At 37.8% G+C, this 21703-nt stretch overlaps 1 protein-coding gene across 1 annotated transcript in view; it reads right to left on the bottom strand.

Moving 5' to 3' along the window:
* Nucleotides 1-767: 767 nt before the first annotated feature.
* LOC111772578 (homeobox protein cut-like 1) overlaps nucleotides 768-21703 on the bottom strand; it is a 174242-nt gene continuing 153306 nt past the window's right edge. Inside the window, exons 3-4 of the mRNA XM_070259843.1 lie at nucleotides 3329-3474; nucleotides 768-1491 (exon numbers count right to left, since the gene is read on the bottom strand). The gene's annotated coding sequence lies outside the window, so the exon portion shown is untranslated. The remainder of the gene's footprint in view (nucleotides 1492-3328; nucleotides 3475-21703) is intronic.

The raw sequence follows: 21703 nt of genomic DNA, 5'->3' as shown, positions 1-21703 counted from the left end.
CTAAGGGCTCAGTCCTACGAGACTCCACTGCCCCACCCTACTTTCCAGTTTTCTTGTTTTGTTTTGTTTTTGTTTTATTTTTTTTAATTTTTGTTTTTTTCGAATGTACATCATATTTCAAATTCTGTATACATTACATCATGTTCACCACCCGAACACTAATTATAGTGCATCCCCTCACATGTGACCCTAATCACTCCTTTTGCCCTCCCCCCTCCCCCCTTTCCCAATGGTAACCACCAGTCCAATCTCCAATGCTATGTTTTTTTTTTTTTTTGTCGTTTTTATCTTCTACTTATGAGTGAGATCATATGGTATTTGACTTTCTCCCTCTGACTTATTTCACTCAGCATAATACCCTCAAAGTCCATCCATGTTGTCACAAATGGCCGGATTTTGTTATTTCTTATGGCTGAGTAGTATTCCATCGTGTATAAATACCACATCTTCTTTATCCATTCGTCCCTTGATGGGCACCTAGGTTGCTTCCATGTCTTGGCTATTGTGTATAATGCTGCAATGAACACAAGGGTGCAAGTATCTTTATGCCTTTGTGTTTTCAAGTTCTTTGGATAAATACCCAGCAGTGAAATAGCTGGATCATATGGTAGATCTATCCTTAATTTCCAGTTTAGATGCAGGTAGCAAGTCCAGGTTGTCACTTGAGCTCTAACTGACAGGCTATAAACGGGAGGTCCCCACGACTCCCTCCTTTGTGTTCAATTAATTTGCTAGAGCGGCTCACAGATCTCAGAGAAACATTTTACTTACTAGATTACTGGTTTATTATAAAATGATACAACTCAGGAACAGCCAGATGGAAGAGGTGCATAGGGTAAGGTATGTAGGAAGGGCACTGAGCTTCCATGACCTCGCTGAGTTCACCACTCTCCTGGAATCTCCATGTGTTCACATACCCGGAAGCTCTCCAGAAACTATCCTTTGGGGACTTTATGGACCTTCATTACATAGGCATGATTGACTAAATCATTGGCTACTGGTGATTGAATTCAAATTCCAGCCCCCCCCCCAGAGGTCAAGGGGTGAGACTGAGAGTTTCAACCCTCCAATCACATGATTGGCTCCATTGGCAACCAGCCCCCATCCTTAGGTGCGGTCCAAAAGTCACCCCATTAACATAACAAGACACCTTTATTGCTTTCATCACAGGAAATTCCAAGGGTTTTAGGAGCTGTGTATCAGAAACATGACGAACAAATATCTATTTCTTCTTATAAATCACAATATCACAATGTGTCACTCTTGAAGGAGTCCACTGGAATCCAGGCAGGATAATGCCCTTCTCCTGGATATCCAAACCCAAGTGTCACTCCGTCTTCTAGACAGCACAGTGTCCCACTACATTCTGATGCTTTAATGTGTTTGTCTGTCACCCTCACTGGACTGTGACTCTTTGAAGGCAGGACCACGTCTTTTTCTCTGATAACACAGTACTTAGTATAATGCAGGTTGTCAGAAATGTTTTTTGACCTAAATGGATGAGAGTAGTAAAGAAAGAGGGTCAAGAACAGTAACTATTTAAACACCTACATTTAAAGGACATGTCGAGACAAAAGGCCTAAGGTGACTGAAAAGGAGTCCTTAAAGAAGTCAGTAGAGAAGCAGAAAAGGATATAACTGTGGGATATTAGCGTTTGAAAGTGCAGTGGTAAACACTATCAGATGCTACAGGAAAAAGGTGAAAGAAACAAAGAAAATTGAGAAATACTAAAGAAGGCCCAAAATGGGGACTTTGAGCGTATTTAGTGGCCTTAGTTGGCTGTGAAGGCCAAAGGCAATAGGAGTTAGCAACTCCTGTATCTTAGGACGGGAGAGCCAATTAGAGTTTTAGAGAGGCCACTGAAGGGGTAAGGATGAGGCAATTAGTAGAAGCAGAGGCTGATTAACACCTAGAAGGGATGCAAAGTAGAAAAGAGAATTCAGGGCAGGATTTTTGCATCCCCTCCTTTCCCCAACACTCCACACCACCTCCTACCCCTCCCTCCCTACCCCGGATTTACCCTTAGACTGTAGCCACTGTTACTAACAAGACGGAGCTCCCGTCTGTCCGGCAGTGTTCCTAGCTACACTCCACGTCAGTAGCAATTTCTATCCCAACAAACATTTATTCATCATCACCACTATTCACTAAACACTGATTCATTTGTTATAAAAAATAAAAATAAAACTTAATAATAATAATAATAAAGTTTGCCACTGCAGCAACACCTGATATCCTGTACTTAAGAAAAGAGAGATATTGATGGAGAGCTAATTGTAAGATGAATTAATGTAATACACTTCATATATTTGTACGTCAAAAAATATACACCTAGCTACAAAAACTATTTTATAGATTAAAGGGGGTCATTTTCTTAAAATGTGTGAGCAGTATAATCTCCCTGCAGCTGATAAGAAGTGGAAGAACCACAACATAGAGGGAAATCCTCACAGGAAGTGATCCCTGGTGAGGAACACCAGTTCTACCAGAAGAAGTATAAAAGTACTCTCTTTAATTACTCTTTCCTATCTCGTAGACAAAATAGAAATGCAGCTACATAAAAACTGGAGAACTCCTATATGATATAGAAAACTACACTGATACAATTCCTTTTACTGTAAATTCTAATAACCAGAGCTTTCATGCTCAAGACGAGTACATCATTATCAAAGTAATCTTAGTATAGTTTTAAGCCTCCTTTTAGAAAGAGTGTAAGTCAGAGACCATCATTTAGTTCATAATAAATGGTACACATCAGCACCTGTGGTTGACGTTCCCCGTGATTCAGTTCCCTAAAAGTGAGAGCTGTCCTAACCATGTCCAGTCTCTTGAGCTCACTAGGCTCCCTTCATGTTCTGTAGAACAATTTCTTCCTCCGAAGTACAGGATAGCTACATGTGACTTGGTCATTCCTCATCTATGGTGAGAAACGTGAAACATGAAGTGCACTTTACACTTAGTGTCAGTCGGAGAGGCTTTCTAGAAATACCAATTGACTGGCATCCTTGGACTCAATGTCTTACCAATGCACCGAGCAAAAAGGATTGATGGTTAAAAACTTAAAAAAATAGTAATAATTTCTCTGAAATTAGCAAGCCATACAGACACATCTCAAAGCAATCCAGATTCCAAACTGATGTTTTGAGATTATTTTAGATTTGTTTTATGCCCCTCTAAATCGCCCAAATTGCTGAGAGAATCGAGAAAATGCATTTTAAGACAATCATCAAATTTTTGTCTATGACACACTAGGCATTTTTAAAATTAACTGGAAATCTAATAGCTTCATTATTCTGCAAAGCATATTTTCCAGTTATAGTACCATACCTTTGAGATTGTTTTGTTCCTTTTTTAGTAAACTTTATTTTTTGGAGCAGTTGTAGGTTCACAGCAAAATCGAGTGGAATCTTGTGAGATTTTCATGACCTGAATCTTCTCTTTCTAGCTTAGGAGAGTTTTTAAATTGTGCTTTCCTGAAAGGAAATGAAAAAAGACTCATTTTGCCTTTTTTTTTTTAATCCCCAGGTTTAGATCTTGCTTGAAATGGTCAATTTTCTCACTGTCGACACATTGTATATGAGACAGTTTCTGGGAATCAAAGAAGCTGGAGAACCTCAGAGTGAATTATCATGAAGCTTCCCCCTACATTTTATCTTGCAGAACTCAGGCAACAACGCATATAAAGCAATAACTCTCTTCCCTTAGAGAATTAGGCTGCTATTGAAGAGCAGCAATGCCAAATCTTCACGGACTTTTACTGAAGTAACTTGTGTCATAGAGCCACTGGAAATAAAAAGATGCTGACGTCTCCCTGTTCCTGGCTTGGTCACATAATTTAGGGTTGTTGGAGAAAGGGGAGCCAGCCAGTAAGACAAAAATGGACCGAAAGAGAAGTTTGAGGAAAAATACAGAGTTGGGACACTGATATCAACGAAAAGGAGTTTTGGTTGAGACAAGTTAAATCAATTAAAATTAAGCTTAAAGAGATTATTAGCTTTGTCATTGGTAACTTCTGTGTGGAATAGTAAAGAAAGGCTCAGAATTTGAGGCACAGAGACCACAGTGGGGCAAGCTGAATGGGGGTAGCCTTAGTTTGAAGTCTGCATAGGAGACGTTAGTTACCCAGATCCCTCTCTCACCCCCATGGACAGCTAAAGATCACTCCCCAACCAGGCAAGACATGACTGATTTGCACCCCAGCAAAACATTAAGCTGAAAGTTTCAAATCTCAGAAACACTGAGAAAGAAATACAAATTAAAAACAGAACATGTTTTCGGTATCCATCAATTAGAATGACTCAAATTAAAAGGACTGACAATGTCAGGTGTTGGTGAGGAAACTGGAACTCTCATACATTGATGGGAACATTCATGTGATGACAACTTTGAGAAACATTTTGACAATTCCTTTCAAATTAAACATATGTTATCCTATGATCCAACATTTCTACTCCTAAATATTCACCCAGGAGAAGTAAAAACATACATCCACACAAACACTTGTGTGAGAATATTTATAGCACTTCTGTTCATAATTTTTCAACCTGGAAATAACCCAAATAGCCAACAACAATTGAATGGATAAACAAATGATGACCTAAAAATATAATGGAATAGTTCTCAGTCATAAAAGGGAGTAGACTAATTATACACACACCAGCATGGATCTCCAAATTATTACAGTAAAAGAAAGATGGCAGACACAAAACAGTATATATTGTGTGATTCCATTTGTATGAAAATCCAAAAAAGGCAACTATTCTATAGAGACAGATAGCAGATATTTGGTATTGCCTCTAGCAGGAGTTGAGATGGGGACTGACTGCATTTGGGCATGAGGGACTCTTTTCATGGTAATGTAAATCTTGAATGTAGTGGTGATACATACAACACACACACACAGATGCATATAAGGTTTGTCACAAAAACTAAGCTTTACTTAAGTGCCTTTTGTTTTTTGCTTTTTTTTGGTGAGGAAGATTGGCCCTGAGCTAACATGTGTTGCCAATCTTCCTCTTTTTCTTTTTTTCGTCCCCAAAGCCCCAGTACATAGCTGTATATATCCTAGTTGTAAGTTCTTCTAGTTCTTCTATGTGGGATGCTGCCATGGCATGACTTGATGAGCAGTGCGTAGGTCCGTGCCCAGGATCCGTACTGGCAAACCCCAGGCCACCAAAATTAAGCATGCAAACTTAACCACTACACCACTAGACTGGCCCCCATAAGTGAATTTTATTGTGCACAAATTGTAGTTCCATAATGTTAACTTTTTGAAACTGGCCAGATTAAGTTGCAATGTATATTGTTTTACTTAAGTATTTATATATTGCTTTTGCAACAGACAGATGTAAATGTATTTGAAGACCGAAGGAAAGATTCTACTAGGAAACATGTTGGTCTGAGAAAAAGGAAGGGAAATGTTGGATCATGGTCCTGGAGTTGACACAAGATTTCAAAGTCATAGGCAGATGGAGACCCCTACACTAGCAGCCTCTTTAGTCACCATTCATTTTGTGCCAGACTCTGTTCTTAGCACTTACATATATTATCTCAATTTGTCATTGTTAAAATCTTACAATACAGGTATTGTGTTTCTCATTTTACAGATAATAAACCTGGGACTCATAGCAATTAAGAGCTTCCTCAAGGTAACACATCTACTAAGGGTTATTTCAATTACTTTAAGAATCACATTTTACTGGAAAACAAACATGTTATTCGTTGCTTTTCTTTTTCTTTCTATACTCCCAGTAATGATTCCCCACAATCTCATTTCCAACCAGCTCCAAATTGTACTCCCAGTATAAGCAAAATCTGGACTTACAAGTCCAACAATTTAATTGTTATTGACAGAGTAAAAGTGAGACTTTCTTCATTAGCAATTTTTTATAATAACAAAGTAAAAGTAATTGATATACACCCAGGTACTTGAGTCATAAATTTCAAGAAAAAATGTTTTGTTAACTAGTTTGATTGGAAGGGTAATAAAGAAAAGAAAAAAATATCTAATTACTAGAAAAACAGAAATCTGGCATTTACAGATAATTGACTACAAAAGACAAATCTAACATTACTCAATTAACTTTGGGATGACAAGTTCTCTCCAGGCCCAGTATAGATAAACAAAGATGAATGCCTAGAGATGTAGTTGACTATTATAATAGCGTAACTATTGATTTAGACTCAATGCCAAGAAAGAAATGTCCCATAGCATGGGTTTGTCCTCAAGACTTGAAACAATTGGAGCCGTATACATTAAACACAGGGGTTTGAGTATGTGCCTTTCAATGAGTGTCTTGCTATTGTGTCCCGAGGACCAGGGAACCATCTCTTTGAAATGTAAACACAAAGAGAGATAGCGTCTCCATCTCTCAGTTTCTGTGGATGTGGGAGCCTAACTCAGCGAGCATTTTGCTCCAAGCTCCAAAACTTCCTCCTGTCATAAAGATATGAGACATTAATTTTCCTTTGAATAAAGCCAATTAGCTAACACAGATAGCCACCCTAATTACCAGGTGAATCTAGGGTCAACTATGTATGACAAATGGTGCTTTCAAGTCCTCTTACTTGAGGACTAGTTATTGTTTATCATGAGAATGTGTAGGAAATGGCTTGTATCTGCTTGGTTGTATAAAGAGTGAAGTTTCTTCCTGCCTGTAATCTCTTAGCAGATTGCTTGTGATGCATATGACAGTCTAGTTTAACATTTATTCAGTAGAAAAATTGCTTTCTTTCTCCTCTACCTTTGTGGAGCGTTTTTCTGAGTTTCGGGATTTTGTTTTTGATTACATTTCCCCAACAGAGGTTCATGGCTAATTGTGTTTTCTACCTATGGATATCAGGTTTAAAATATTTATCTCTGATCTTTCTGAATTTCCAGTCAGCTAAAGCAAGCACTTCTAGTTAAGTGCTTATAGAGAGGCAGAAAAGATGGAATGGAAATCCAGAAAAAAAAATGGAAAATGTTTGACCTTCCTGCTCCTCTGATAGCAACCAGATGATATACAAGTTTGTACCTCAACTACCTGGCATTGATCTGACATACCTTTGCAAATACTCACCTTCATGCTGTTGCTATTTATCCAAATATTTAACAACCATTCACTTAATTTCTTTCTTGTGTCAATACAATAAAGAATGAAACTACACAATCCATTAAAGAACAAAGCTATGTAAAACATTACTAATAAGTTCCTTGATGTCTGCAATCAACTGCTTTCTTGCCTCTGACTCATTTGGTATGTAGATTGTATCCACTTTCTATTGATGAATGAGCAGCTTTTACCGTTGAATGGGTAGACTGGAGAAGCTAAATAGGCTAATAGGCTGCTGGCATTCACACAGACACACACACAAAGCTAGCAAAGCTAGAGTATTCTATACCAGGAACAGTTTTGTTTGTGTTTGTGTTTTTGTAATTGAAAATAACAAATTAAAAAGAAAAGAAAATAGCAAACTAAATTATACACACTGTTGTAATACCATATTTGTTATCGGCTTGTCCATCCATTTGCAAGAACTACACTTTCCCAATTCTCTGCTACCAAAATACTCTGCTGTATTAGTTCAATTCAATTAAACAGCTGTTATCAGCTGCACCTTTAATAAACAGATTTGCTTTCTTCCGTAGATAGTGACCTGTATTGACGTTACAAAAATTATCAGGGAACCACAGGCATATCAAGCTGGGATTAATTGTGAATGTAAATCTTAGCTTTTAATCAGGCCCCATAAAATGACTCTTGGCTTTGGATTTGCATCACTAGCACCTCACAATAGGAAACAAGAAATGTGTATAAAATGTTCGGTTCAACAGTAATTATATCTGAAATTTGGGACTTGCCATTCTACCTGCACAGGAAGCGCCTGCCTTACTGAGCTGAGGTCACCCATCTGTCTGGCAACATAAAATCAGTAACCTCAGGGGGAAGTTAGAACCAAGTCAACATTGGGCTTCTTATGGAAAAGAGGCTGAGCTGAAACATCTGACAGCTATGTGTCAGCTTTTCACATGACTAAATTACACGTTGTTCCTCTCCTTTCATATTCTGAAGGAAATGAGAGAGATATGGAGTTGTCAGACATTTGCAACTTAGCTATTTATTATGCAAGAAGTGTCAATATGAGTCAGTGATTTTGCACACCTGAAATGACCTAAAGCTGGAACAATCACCAAGGAGCATGACAGCCATCACTTCCCCACCCGTTTAAGGTGAAAGTCAGGTTTCACATTATGCCTATTATCTGCACTCAGAAGTGTGTGTGTGTGTGTATTTTCACTCCATATTTTTAAAAGTTCACTTCCAAACTAAATTCACACACACACGAAACGTCCCATATCTCAGAAAGGGGAAAGCATCTAATGAAAGACACTATGCAATGCAGGAAATTGTCTCTGGCAGAGGAACAAGTCATGACTCGCTAACCATTTACTTGGATTTCCAGGTACAAATGGGTAAAGATCCCCTCCCAAGGAAAAGCAATAAAAAATGTTGGCAAATCTCCCTGTCATATAGTCATGAAATGGACAAGTGTGAATGACTATTAAAAATATCCTTTGTAGAATTAAAGTATGGTTTCCTGGATATTTCCAATCATGCTTTCTCCTAATATATCTCAAAAAATATGGATTAGATTTTTATTTATATTCGAACAGGGGCGATTCATGTCAAAACTAAATCTTCGCTTTAGTACATAGAAACCTAATGTATTGTTGGGACAGATAAACCAATGAAGCTGACTGACTCTCTGACTTTTCTCCTTCACTAATTTCCTTCACAGCAGTCATCCCTTGATTAACCATTGGAATGAGTAAGAAACAGGATTTCTAGTGCATTTTTTAGATATTCAAAAACTGCAGACTAATAATGGAAGATCCATCTTGGTCAAGAAACTTTGGCTATTTTTTTAATAGATTTTATTTTTTTAGAGCTGTTTTAGGTTTACAGCAAAATTGAGCAGAAAGGGTTTCCCACAAACCCTTCTCTCTCACGTGCATAGCCTCCCCGATTATCTACATTCTCCACCAGACTAATATATTTATTACAACTGAATCCATAGTTTGCATTACTGTTCACTCTTGGTGTTGTACATCGTGTGGGTTTGGACAAATTTGCCTTTTGCTATTTTTAAAGAGGGAAGATGGGATTATAGTGAAGGAATTATTGCCATGGACTTCTCAGTGGCCTGCCTCTGACAATTCCCTGACACATCTCCATCAGCAGTTTATTTGGGGCCACAAAACCCTGCATGCATAGAACCCTACAGGATCTTGCCTAGGCGATGAGAATCTCAATGCCTCTTTCCTCTCATGTGAAGGCATGTGTGCATTCCGTGTGGGGTTGGGGAATTACATCTTATGCAGATTTTTTTCACCCCACATCTAATGAAAATATACTACATGTAAAGATGCTCGCAGTCATCTGTGGATGACTGGGACACAAAGATAAAGAAAACAATTATTATAATATGAAGTGTTAAATATTTCAATAGATATAAGCATAGAGACACATGAAGCAGTCCCTTCCTCTCAGAAACCACATGATTTCTAGTCATTAGTCTCCACTGTAGGCCCTGCTTTGCTCCAAACAAGTGCTTAGAATGTAGTGAATTTACCTCTCAGGTTCCATAACCTCGCTGTCACCTTAAAATGTGATTTCATAAAAGGCTGTATCCACTGCTCTACTCAAAAGTCATTGCCAGCACGCAAATGTAGCCATACCCTACTCACCGCACAAATAAAAATGCCGTCTTGATGTTGCATATTTACTTCTGTTAAGATTTCCATTTCAGTTTTTTTTCAACCTCAACCCAGGACTAACGCAAGCTGTGATCGCCTAGGTTCCTACATCAGCAACATCTGTCACCCAAAATAAATATTCTGCAATCAAAACTTAACTGGCCTAGCAATTTTGTTAGTGATGCATGAGGCAGAACAGAATTCAGCTTCATTCTTCCTCTGCTAAATTGGCTTTGCAGCGCTGAGAGTAGGAAAGATTTATGTGTTAGTAAATTAAGCAGAGGTGGCCCAGAGAAAACAAAAATACAAACAAATACATGCAAGTCACAGTATTCTTTAATATTCCGTTTCCCTCCTATACAGTGTAATGTATTTTAACAAGTTGAAAAAACATAGAGAACAGAAGAGACAATGCTTCTAGTTAAAATGAAATTTGAATTTCAGACGTAAACTCTTTTAACAGCTGAACAATGTGATTTGCAGTCTTATTAAATCAAGAAAGAACTGAATACTCCTATTAAATGTTGGTAAACAGTAGTAATTATAAAAACCCCTGCTATAGTTTCTGCTCCTTAAATACATTATGCTTACTACTCCTGTTATAACATTTCAGTTTACAAGGCAATTTTATACATATTCTTTCATTTAATCTTTAAAACAACACTTTTCAGATGCTAGTTCAGGAATTATCATTCTTATTAAACAAATGGAGAAACTGTAGCTTAGAAGTTAAATCCAAGATACCAAACCTCAGGACAACAATGAGAACCTGGAGAAAAATTAACAAACTAATTCTTGACCACATACAGTTGATTCTCATTCATGGTAATTATGTTCTGAAAAGTTGCCAGGAACACTAAATTGATGACTACTGAACCACTGCTCTTAGGGGAAATACAGGGTCAGGTTCCTGTGAGTCTCTGGTCACATTTTCATCAACCAATCAATACATAACTTTGTTTTATAGATGTTTCTGTTTTAAAACACCTTATTTAATATATGTTGTTGATTAACATTGAATTCACGGCCAAGAGCACTATAACTCGCCTGAAGGAAGCTTATTTAACATACTTACATTCTCACAGCCTTCTTGCACTTAGAAACATTAGAGAGCACTTCAGAACTGTGCTTGGAGGCCATTTTAACAAGTGAAGTCAACAAAAAGCACAAAATGCAAAAACCATGGCACTAAATAGCCCATATAAGAACATTCGTTTACAATATGAGAGCTCAAAGAAGGCAGAAAGTCACTTAGTTCAACCTGGCTGGGAACACGTGCATTGGGTGACTCAAATATTTCACCACTCTCCACATATCTACACGTGTCTGCAAATGACTGAGAAAGTGCCTTGAGTACTGATTTCAGGCTTACAAATAAATTTTAGTAAGTAGGCAAATTTGCAAATATTAAAATCCACCGACAACGAAGATTGACTGTATATTACCAATTCATATCTTCCAAAGATGTTTGTAGATCCGTCTTAAACGAGAAATTTAGAAAAGGGAAAAAAAATGAAAATATGTTTAGTTGTGTACACTATGAAAGTTAATAGCAATGTTCCAGTAATACTTTGAAGTATAGATGAGGGATCAGGACCGCCCCTTGGGTGACGTGTAACTTTAACCCTTCTCCTGACATTTGACTGTTTTATACCATGGGAAACCTGGATCAAAAGGTATGTGGATGGATGTAGGGAGAAGGAAGAGTTTGGATTTGGGTTTCTGTACTCTGACTAAACTGTTTAGGAATATATTCTAGAGGACATGATTATGCATTAGTCTGGGTTTTCCAGAGAAAACAACCAATAGGAGAATATATGTATATAATGTGGTTTATTATAAAGAATTGGCTCATGTGGTTACGGAGGCTGAGAAATCCCAAGAATTGCAGTTGGCAAGCTGAAAACTCAGGAAAGCAGATGGTATACTTCCAGTCTGAATCCAAAGGGCTGAGAACAAGGAGAGCCAATGGTGTAATTTCCAGCGTGAGCCTGACTCAAAAGGCAGAAGACTGATGCCCCAACTCAAAGACTATTGGGCAGAGGGAGCAAATGCTCTCAACTCAGTCTTTTTGTTCTATTCAGGCCTTCAACGGATTGGATAAGTCCCACCCATACTGGGGAGGGTGATCTGACTTACGCACTTTGCCAATGCAGATATTACTTCCATCCAGAACCATCCTCACAGACACATCCAGAATAATGTTTCATCAAATATCTGGGCACTTTTTGGCCCATTCAAGTTCACATTTAAAATTAACCATCACAGATTACATTATCTGTTGTAGAAAGATGTAAAGTATATTTAAAGACAAGTCTACAAGGAAAAATAAACAAATAATGAGTGAGGGATAAAGAATGGAATCAACATACAACCTCCAACAGTAACCAGTTCAGGACCTTTAATTTGAATTGGTGTGCATCCTCAGAATATCAGAAATAACAATTTGCAATAAACCACTTTCAATGGTCTTCTTTGTTTTTAGCTATACCACTCTTTCTATTTTCACAATTTTATTTTATTTATTTATTTTTTTTCAGAGGGAGACTTGCCCTGAGCTAACACCTGTGCTAATCTTCCTCTATTTTGTATGTGGGTTGCCACCACAGTGTGGGTGCCAATAAGTGATGTAGTTCCATGCCTGGGAAGTGAACCCAGGCCACCAAAGTGGAGCATGCCGACTTTAATCATTGGGCAGCAGGGCCAGTCCTATGTTGTCATGATTTCATTTTTTTAAATAGGACATCTTTTGGTCATCACCATTCATGGCTTAGATTTTTATTTAACTTATAAATAAAATAATTAGAGAAACATGCTTTGCAAACCTAATATATTCAAGGCCCTAAGACTGAACAACAGACAAAAGTTAACTATATTATTAGCAGGTTATCTTTTAAAAAAACCAAAATAACCTTTTTGACTTTATCTCTTTTCATTCATCTGACCAACTGCCTAAAAATATTTCAGATTTTCATCTTTGTTAATTAAGCAAAATATACACCAACACCACCTAATTTTCCAAGAGGGTGATGGTCAGTGAGAAGAAGCTTCAAAGATCATGCAGGTGATGCTGAACCTCTTAATCTCAAGTTCGTGTGCCCAACGCACAGCAAGTCAACCACTGAGACATCGTGTTTGGAGATGGAGAAAGGCCCCAGTTGAGTTCGCCAAGATGAGAAGGTGGGAGCCTTGGTTCACTCAGATCCACCTTAATAAGAGCAGAAATCAGAGGGGGGTTATACAGCTAAGGGGCTTGGTAGGAGGAGCATCGGAGGAACAAAGGGGTTATTCCTAATAAGCCTTGGGGCAATCTAACTTCTGGGCTTCAGCAGTTGCTGAGGGCTGGCCTTCTGGTGATCACAACCTCCTAGAAGGTGTTCTCTTTCTTCTGAAAAACAAGCTCACAAATCCTCAAGACCCAAGTCATCCCTCAAGTTAAACAAGAAAACAGTAAATTGACAAGATTCATCTATGTCTGTGCTGGCAACTAGATCAAAAGACAATCGTGTTCTTATTGAATATCTTCAGTAACCCTCAGGTACTCAGCTTCAAAGGGTTGAGTCAGCTCTCTAACTTCTGGGCCTTCTGCTGAACTAGGGATATGATCTTGAGACTGAGATGAGCTTGCTCATCCCTGGATTGTGAAGACCTGGACCTATATATGGTATATTATTTGGCAGTGGCTAAACGCTTTTTGAATCAAAATGAATTAAGAGGTGGGAACTAGAAGAAAAGTCTAACTTTCTGCTGCACTAAAGTAATTCTCATTTTAGGAACAACAATGACCTAGTCAGTGACCATGCTTTAGAAATCAATCACAGTTCCTAGCAATTTTAAAAAAACACAAATAACAAGGAATGAAGAAGAAACCTATCACTTTCAGTAAAACTGATGATTGAGAAGTTAGAATTACGCTATCCTGAAGAGTGAGACCTCCAAGGTGAGAAATTTTATCTACCACCCATGTCTCCAAGGACCCACAAGCAAGCTAGAAATAAGTGAAATATATGAGCAGCACCTATTATGTCAAGAAAATAAAGAAATCATCCAGGGAGTCAATTGCAATAAAATCACAGGAAATCCAGCCTAAACGGCAATTTAACTGCAGAAGCCAAATATGATTCATATGTAAAGGTGCTAGAATTGTCAAAATTCAACGCATAAGACTTGGGGTAATCAATAAACAAGTCACTGTGACCAGTGTTGTTGTGATTATTAAGATTTCAGTAGCATAACATGCCTTATTTAAATACCTGTAATCCATGTATTTATAAAAGCAATTATCCCCATCTCAGGCCTGTAACTTTCAGAACAAGTACCAACTACAAGGGAAAAAGTTAAAAATTTTGGTTTGCATTTTAATATGTTAATATTTTGGACAAGAAATATGAGTTAAATAGAAAATATTTATCCTTTTTAGGAGCCCCAAAAGTAAAATTAAATAGATTTTATATTTAAGCCCATACATGAGATTACACAGTAGACAATAGTAAACAGCTGAGTATTGATAGAAGATTTTAAGCAAATGCTGTCATCCCAGAAGAGATGAAAGGAAGAGAAAGCAGATCAACGTGTGACCCTCACAACTTTCCTTTATGAGAACATCAGCTGGTTACTATTTGCCTTTCTGGAAAGTAAACAGAAATCCCTTCAGGAGCTTTGAAAATTTTTCCATTACCCAAAATTGTAAAGTTTCTGTATGAACATTCAAAGTGTTTTTCAAAATCTTTCTTTTAGAATATCAAGGAAGCAGGGTTCTTGAGATTTTCTTAGGAATAACGGCAGCAAGTATTACAAATAGAAAAGTCATTGGAATTACAACTTAAAGTTTAGAACTGAAATGAAGATTCACTTTTTGAAAACTACCATAAAAGTAAGTTAATAGTAGACTGATGAGCAAAGACTTTTGAAACAAATAACAATGTTTAGATGAAATTTGTCCGAATGATGAAATGAAAACTATACATAAAGTAAGCAAAATGAAATCTAGGTATACAGGTTCCCAGGATAAATCACTCATTATCCAAAACTTGACTATCAACTACTAGGGCATTTTGCAGATTATAGAGATAGATAGACTTCACCTATTGGTAGAGATATTATAATGACATGAGAGAAGAGAAGCACTTTCTCCACTAGCTATGAAATGCAAAAAGAAATTCCAGCAGAGATTCCCATATTTAAGGGAAATTAAGGAATATTCAAAGACATTCTCCATGATTACCTGAAAGAGTGCTTTTTTGCCTGCAAAATGAGCAGTAGCCACTTTTTCAGTAAACTTCTGGAAATTCTACCCAATCATCTTGCTCTCACCTTAGCTCTTATCTGACTCCTTTTGTTCTCTTTACCTCTTTTTAATATTATCTACTCCTAGAGTATGGGTCAAGATGGTGGCGTGGGCAGACTCTAAACTCACCTCCTCCTACGGACACAACAACTTTATAACTACTCTGGGAAACTTATCCCTGAGAGAGAACTGAAAACTGCATAAAAAGAACCCCTGAAATAAGGGACAGTCTTGACTGAGGTAGAAGAGGTAGAAATTCCTTTATGAAGAGGAAAAAAGCCAACTTCTCAAGCTGCAGCTCTTCATGATCGGCCAGGAGCAATCTTAAGGTACGCAGCCTTCCCTGGAGGAGCAGGGGACCTGAGCAGGGAAGCTCTACTGCTATAAGCATCCTTTGGACTCAGCACAACTGAGACGAGGATCATAATATCTGACTTTGCTGGCTGCTAACAAAAATGGGGGATACCCCCAGAAAAACTATCAGACATAAGAGAAAAAAAGCCAGCTCTTAAAGGGCCTATGCACAAATTCACCCATTTCAGAAAACAACCTAAAGTCACCAGACAAAAATGGTTCACAGTCCTATGGTGAAAAGATACTCACCAATAGGCTCTGGATGCGTCTCGGTGAGAAGTGAGACCTCTCCAGGCACTCTGACATTGGCAGCAGCCGTTATCGTGACCCAGTACAGACATGCTGACACAGACGTTGGCAGATGCCTTTGGAATTCTTCCCCTGGCCTGTTAGCCCAGGGTCTGTCCCACCACTAAAGCACCAATTTAATCCAGCTCAGCCAGGACAAGCAGCCTGCCCTAGGGACTGGCCCCACCCAACAGCAAGCTGTCAGGGAACTTGTGGAACTGCATAGGCTGGGGGCCCGAATCCTCTGCAGCTGGGAGAGCAGGCCTGCCTCTGTGTGGCAGGGTGTATGGAAGGAGTGGGTGGAGTATGTGGGAAATTGGTGGAGTGTGTGGGACCTCTGCAGTGGGGTGACCGGTTCTGCCTCAGTGGGTCAGGGCATGCACATGGGACAGGACTGTGTTGACAGTGTCTGTGGCCCTGTGGATGGCGGAGCCTGTCAGCTCCAGAAGACTAGTGCTTCTCCAAGAGGCGCATATGGGATTGGCCTCACCTTCCAAAGCCTGAAACAATTGGGTGCTCTGATGCCTGGGGCCAGCTCCACCCAGCAGCAATCCTGAGAGAGCTGACAAGAACCTACAGCAATTGTAAGTCTCTGAACATAGCAACCAGCCATGCCAGAGACCTACCCATTTAACAGAAAAACTGCAACAGGAATGTGCTATTAGACCTTGCAGCCAACTGTGCTGGGGCTTCCCATACCCAATTAAGTGACTGAAGGGTCTATAGCAGCCACACACAGCTGAGCATTACAACCAGCCAAACAGGAGACAGCCTAGCCTCCCTGGGCACCTGCAGGAAGAGCAACCCTGACATAACAGAAGGACATATGTAGCCCACACAGAGGTCACTCCTGGAACATTTGGAACTTGTGATGAGAGAGAAGCACACTGCCAGGCCTCATAAGGTGTCTCTTACATAAGGCCACCTCTCCAAGATCAGGATACATAGCTGACCTACCTAATACAAAGAGATAAACACAGAAAAAAAGGCCAAATGAAGAGGCAAAGGAATACGTTTCAAGTAAAGGAACAGGACAAAACCCCACAAAAATAACTAAATGAAACAGAAATAAACAATCTAACTGAAAAAGAGTTTAAACAAAAAGTAATAAGGATGCTCACTGATCTAGAGAGAAGAATGGATGATCTCAGTGAGAACATCAACAAAGAATTGGAAAATATAAAAAAGAGCCAATCAGAAATGAAGGATACCACACTGGAAATGAAACATTCACTAGAGAGACTCAATACCAGAGTAAAGGATACAGTAGAACTGATCAGCAAGCTGGATAAAAGACTAGAGGAAATCACCCAATCTGAACAGATAAAAGAAAAAAGAATTAAAAAGAACAGGACAGTCTAAGGGACCTCTAGGACAACAAGTGCACTAACATTTGTATTTTAGGTGTCCCAGCAACAGAAGAGAGAGGCAAGGGGCAGAGAATCTATTTGAAGAAATAATAGCTGAAACTTTCCTAATCTGAGGAAGGAAACAGACTTCCAGGTACAGGAAGCACAGAGAGCCCCAAACAAGATAAACCCAAAGAAGTTCACATTATAATGTTTAAAATTTATAAAGATAATGAGAGAATCCTAAAAGGTGTAAGTGAAAGGCAACAAATTACATACAAAGGAAACCCTGTAAGGCTATCAGCTGACTTCTCAGCAGAAACCTTACAGGCTAGAAGGGAGTGTCACAATATATTTAAAGTGCCAAAAGAAAAAAACCTGCAGCCAAGAATACTCTACCTGGCAAGGTTATCATTCAGAATGGAGGAGAGAAGAGTTTTCCAGAAAAGCGAAAATTAAAGAAGTTTATCACAAGACACCAGTTTTATAAGAAATGTTAAAGGGACTTATTTAAGTGGGAAAGAGAAGACCACAAATAGGAATAAGAAAATCATCAAAAAACAAATAGGCAATAAAATCACTGGTAAAGGCAAAAATACAGTAAAGTTAGCACATCAACCAAATATGAACATAATATGAAGGTCAAAAGACAAAAACACCAAAATTACCTATTTCCACGATAAGAGAGTAACAGAGATGCACAAAAAGAGATTAGATATGATATAAAAAACATGAAATGTGGGAAGAGGGGAGTAAAAGAATAGAGCTTTTAGAAAGAGGTCAACCAAAGAGACCACCAACTTAATATAGATTGAGATATAAGTAGGTTATTTTCTATGAACCTCAAGGTATTGCAAACCAGAAACCTATAATAAATATGCAAAAAATTAAGAGAAAGAAACCCAAACATAATACTAAAGAAAGCCATCAAACCACAAGGGAAGAGAGCAAGAGAAGAAGAAAGGAATGGAGAACTACTAAAACACCCAGAAAGAAAGTAACAAAATGGTACTAAGTACATACTTACCAATAGCTATTTAAATGCCAATGGACTAAATATTCCAATAAAAAGGCACAGTGTTGCTGTTTGGATTAAAACAACAAGACCCACATATATGCTGCATACAAGAGACACACTTCGAACTAAAGACATTCACAAACTGAAAGTGAAGTGAAGGAAAAAGATAATCCATGCAAATGACAATGAAAAGAAAGGGGGATAGCAATACTTATATCAGACAAAATAGACTTCAAAACAAAAACTGTAACAAAAGACAAAGAAGGGCACTACATAATGATAAAGGGAACAATCCAATAAGAAGATATAACACTTGTGAATATCTATGCATTCAATATAGGAGCACCTAAATATATAAAGCAATTATTAACAGACATAAAAGAATAAACAGACAGTAACACAATAATAGTAGGGGAATTTAACATTCTACTTACACCAATGGACAGATCATCCAAACAGATCAATAAAGAAACATTGACCTTAAAAGACATATTAGAACAGATGGATTCAGTAGATATATACAGAACATTCCATCCAAAACCACAAAATAGACATTCTTCTCAAACACACATGGAACCTTCTCCAGGACTGATCACATATTATGCCACAAGACGAGTCTCAATAAATTTAAGAAGACTGAAATAATACCAAGCATATTTTCTGGCCACAGCAGTATGAAACTACAAATCAACTACAGGAAGAAAATCAGAAAGGCAACAAATATTTGGAGATGAAATAAAATGCTACTAAACAACGATTGGGTCCATGAAAAAATCAAAGGAGAAATAAAAAAATCCCTGGAGACAAATGAAAATGAAAATACAACATGCCAAAATCTATGGTATACAGCAAAAGTGGTTCTAAGAGGGAAGTTTATCGCAATAAAGGCCTACCTGAACAAACAAAAAAAAACTCAAGTAAATAATCTAATAGTGCACCTAAAGGAACTGGAAAAAGAAGAACAAATGCAGCCCAAAATCAGAAGAAGGAAGGAAATAATAAAAATTGAATCAGAAATAAATGAAATAGAGACTTAAAAAACAATAGAGAAAATCAATGAAATCAAGAGCTGGTTCTTTGAAAATTGACAAGCCTTTAGCTAGACTCATCAAGAAAAAAAGAAAGAAAGATCAAATAAAATCAGAAATGAAAGAGAAATTACAACAGACATCTCAGAAATTCAAGATTATAAGAGAATACTATGAAAAGATATATGTCAATAAATTGGATAATCTAGAAAAAATGGATAAATTCTTAGAGTCACACAATTTTCCAAAACTGAAGCAAGAAGAATTAGAGAATTTGAACAGACCAATCACCAACAAGGAAACTGAAACAGTAATCAAAAACCTCCCCAAAAATAAAAGTCCAGGACCAGATGGCTTCCCTACTGAATTCTAGCAAACATTCAAAGAAGACTTAATACCTACCCTTCTCAATCTCTCCCAAAAAGTTGAATGGAGGGGAAGCTTCCTAACTCACTCTATGAAGCCAAGGTTACCCTGATACCAAAACCAAACAAAGATAACACAAAAAAAGAAAATTATAGGACAATATCACTGATGAACATTGATGCAAACATCCTCAACAAAATCCTAGGAAATCAAATACAGCAATACATCAAGAAGATCACACACCATGATCAAGTGGGACTTATTCCAGGAATGCGGGGATGGTTCAGCATCCACAAATCAATCAACATGATGCACCACGTTAACAAAATGAAGAATAAAAATCACATGATCATGTCAATAGATGCCGAGAAAGCATTTGACAAGATACAGCATCCATTTATGACAAAAACTCTGGATAAAATGAGTATAGAAGGAAAGGACTTCAACATAACAAGGGCCATATATGACAAACCCACAATTAATATCATTCTCAATGGAGAATAACTGAAAGCTATCCCTCTAAGAACAGGAACCAGACAAGGATGCCCACTCTCACCAGTCTTATTTAACACAGCATTGGAAGTCTTAGCCTGAGAAATCAGGCAAGAAACAGAAATTAAAGAGATCCAAATTGGAACCTGTCACTATTTGTAGATGACACAATTTTATATATAGAAAACCCTACAGAATCCACCAAAAAGCTTTTAGAAATAATAAATGAATATGGTAAAGTTGCAGGATACAAAATCAACATACAAAAATCAGTTGTGCTTCTATACACAACAAGGAAGTAGCAAAAAGAGAAATTAAGAATACAACCTCAGGATCCAGCCCCACAACTGATTGGTTAAGTTCTTGCACTCTGCTTTGGTGGCCTGGGGTTAGCTGGTTCAGATCCTGAGTGTGGACCTACAAACTGCTCATCAAGCCATGTTGTGGCGTCCCACAGAGAACAACCAGAATGACTTAGAACTAACATATACAGCAATGTACTGGGACTTTGGGGAGGAAAAAAATAAGAATATGATCCCATTTACACTTGCAACAAAAAGAATAAAATACCTAGGAATAAACTTAACCGAAGAGGTGAAAGATCTGTGCACAGAAAACTAGAAAACATTGTTGAAAGAAATTGAAGAAGACGCAAAGAAATGGAAAGCTATTCCATGCTCTTGGATTGGAAGGGCTAACAGTTAAAATGTCCATAGTTCCTAAAGCAATCTACAGATTCAATGCAATCCCTATCAAAGGTTCAACAACATTTTTCACAGAAATAGAACAAAGAATCTTAAAATTTATATGGAACAACAAAAACCCTGAGTAGCCAAAGGAATCCTGAGAAAAAAGAACAAAGCTGGAGGTATCACACTCTATGATTTCAAAATATATTACAAAGCTATTATAAGCAAAACAGCATGGTACTGGCACAAAAACAGATACACAGATCGATGGAACAGAATCGAGAGCCCAGAAATAAACCCACACATCTATGGACAGCTAATTTGCAACAAGGGAGCCAAGAACATACAATGGAGAAAGGAAAGTCTCTTCAATAAATGATGGTGGGAAAACTGGACAGCAATATGACAAAGAATGAAAGTAGACCATTATCTTACACCATACACAAAAATTAACTCAAAATGGATTAAAGACTTGAATGAAAGACCTGAAACCACGAAACTTCTAGAAGAAAACATAGGCAGTATGCTCTTTGATATTGGTCTTAGCAGCATATTTTCAAGTACCATATCTGACCAGCCAAGGGAAACAATAAAAAAATAAGCAATGGGACTACATCAAACTAAAAAGTTTATGCACAGCAAACGAAACCATCAACAACACAAAAGGACAATCTAACAATGGGAGAAGATATTTACAAACCATATATCTGATAAGGGGTTAATATCCAAAATATATAAAGAACTCACACATCTCAAAGACAAAAAAACTAACACCTCAATTTAAAAATGGGCAAAAGATCTGCACAGACATTTCTCCAAAGAAGATATACAGATGACCAATAGGCACATGAACGGATGTTCAACATCACTAATTATCAGAGAAATGCAAATCAAAACTACAATGAGATGTCACCTCACTCCTGTTAGAATGGCTATAACTAATAAGAGAGGAAACAACAAGTGTTGGAGAGGATGTGGAGAGTGCACACTGCTGGCGGGAGTGCAAACTGGTGCAGCCACTATGGAAAACAGTATGAAGATTCCTCAAAAAATTAAGAATAGAACTACCATACAATCCAGCTATTTTACTGC

This window comes from Equus caballus, chromosome 2, assembly GCF_041296265.1.
Source record: "Equus caballus isolate H_3958 breed thoroughbred chromosome 2, TB-T2T, whole genome shotgun sequence".
Classification (NCBI taxonomy): domain Eukaryota; kingdom Metazoa; phylum Chordata; class Mammalia; order Perissodactyla; family Equidae; genus Equus; species Equus caballus.
Note: the sequence above shows the minus strand (reverse complement) of the source record. Positions and strands in the feature narration are given on the sequence as shown.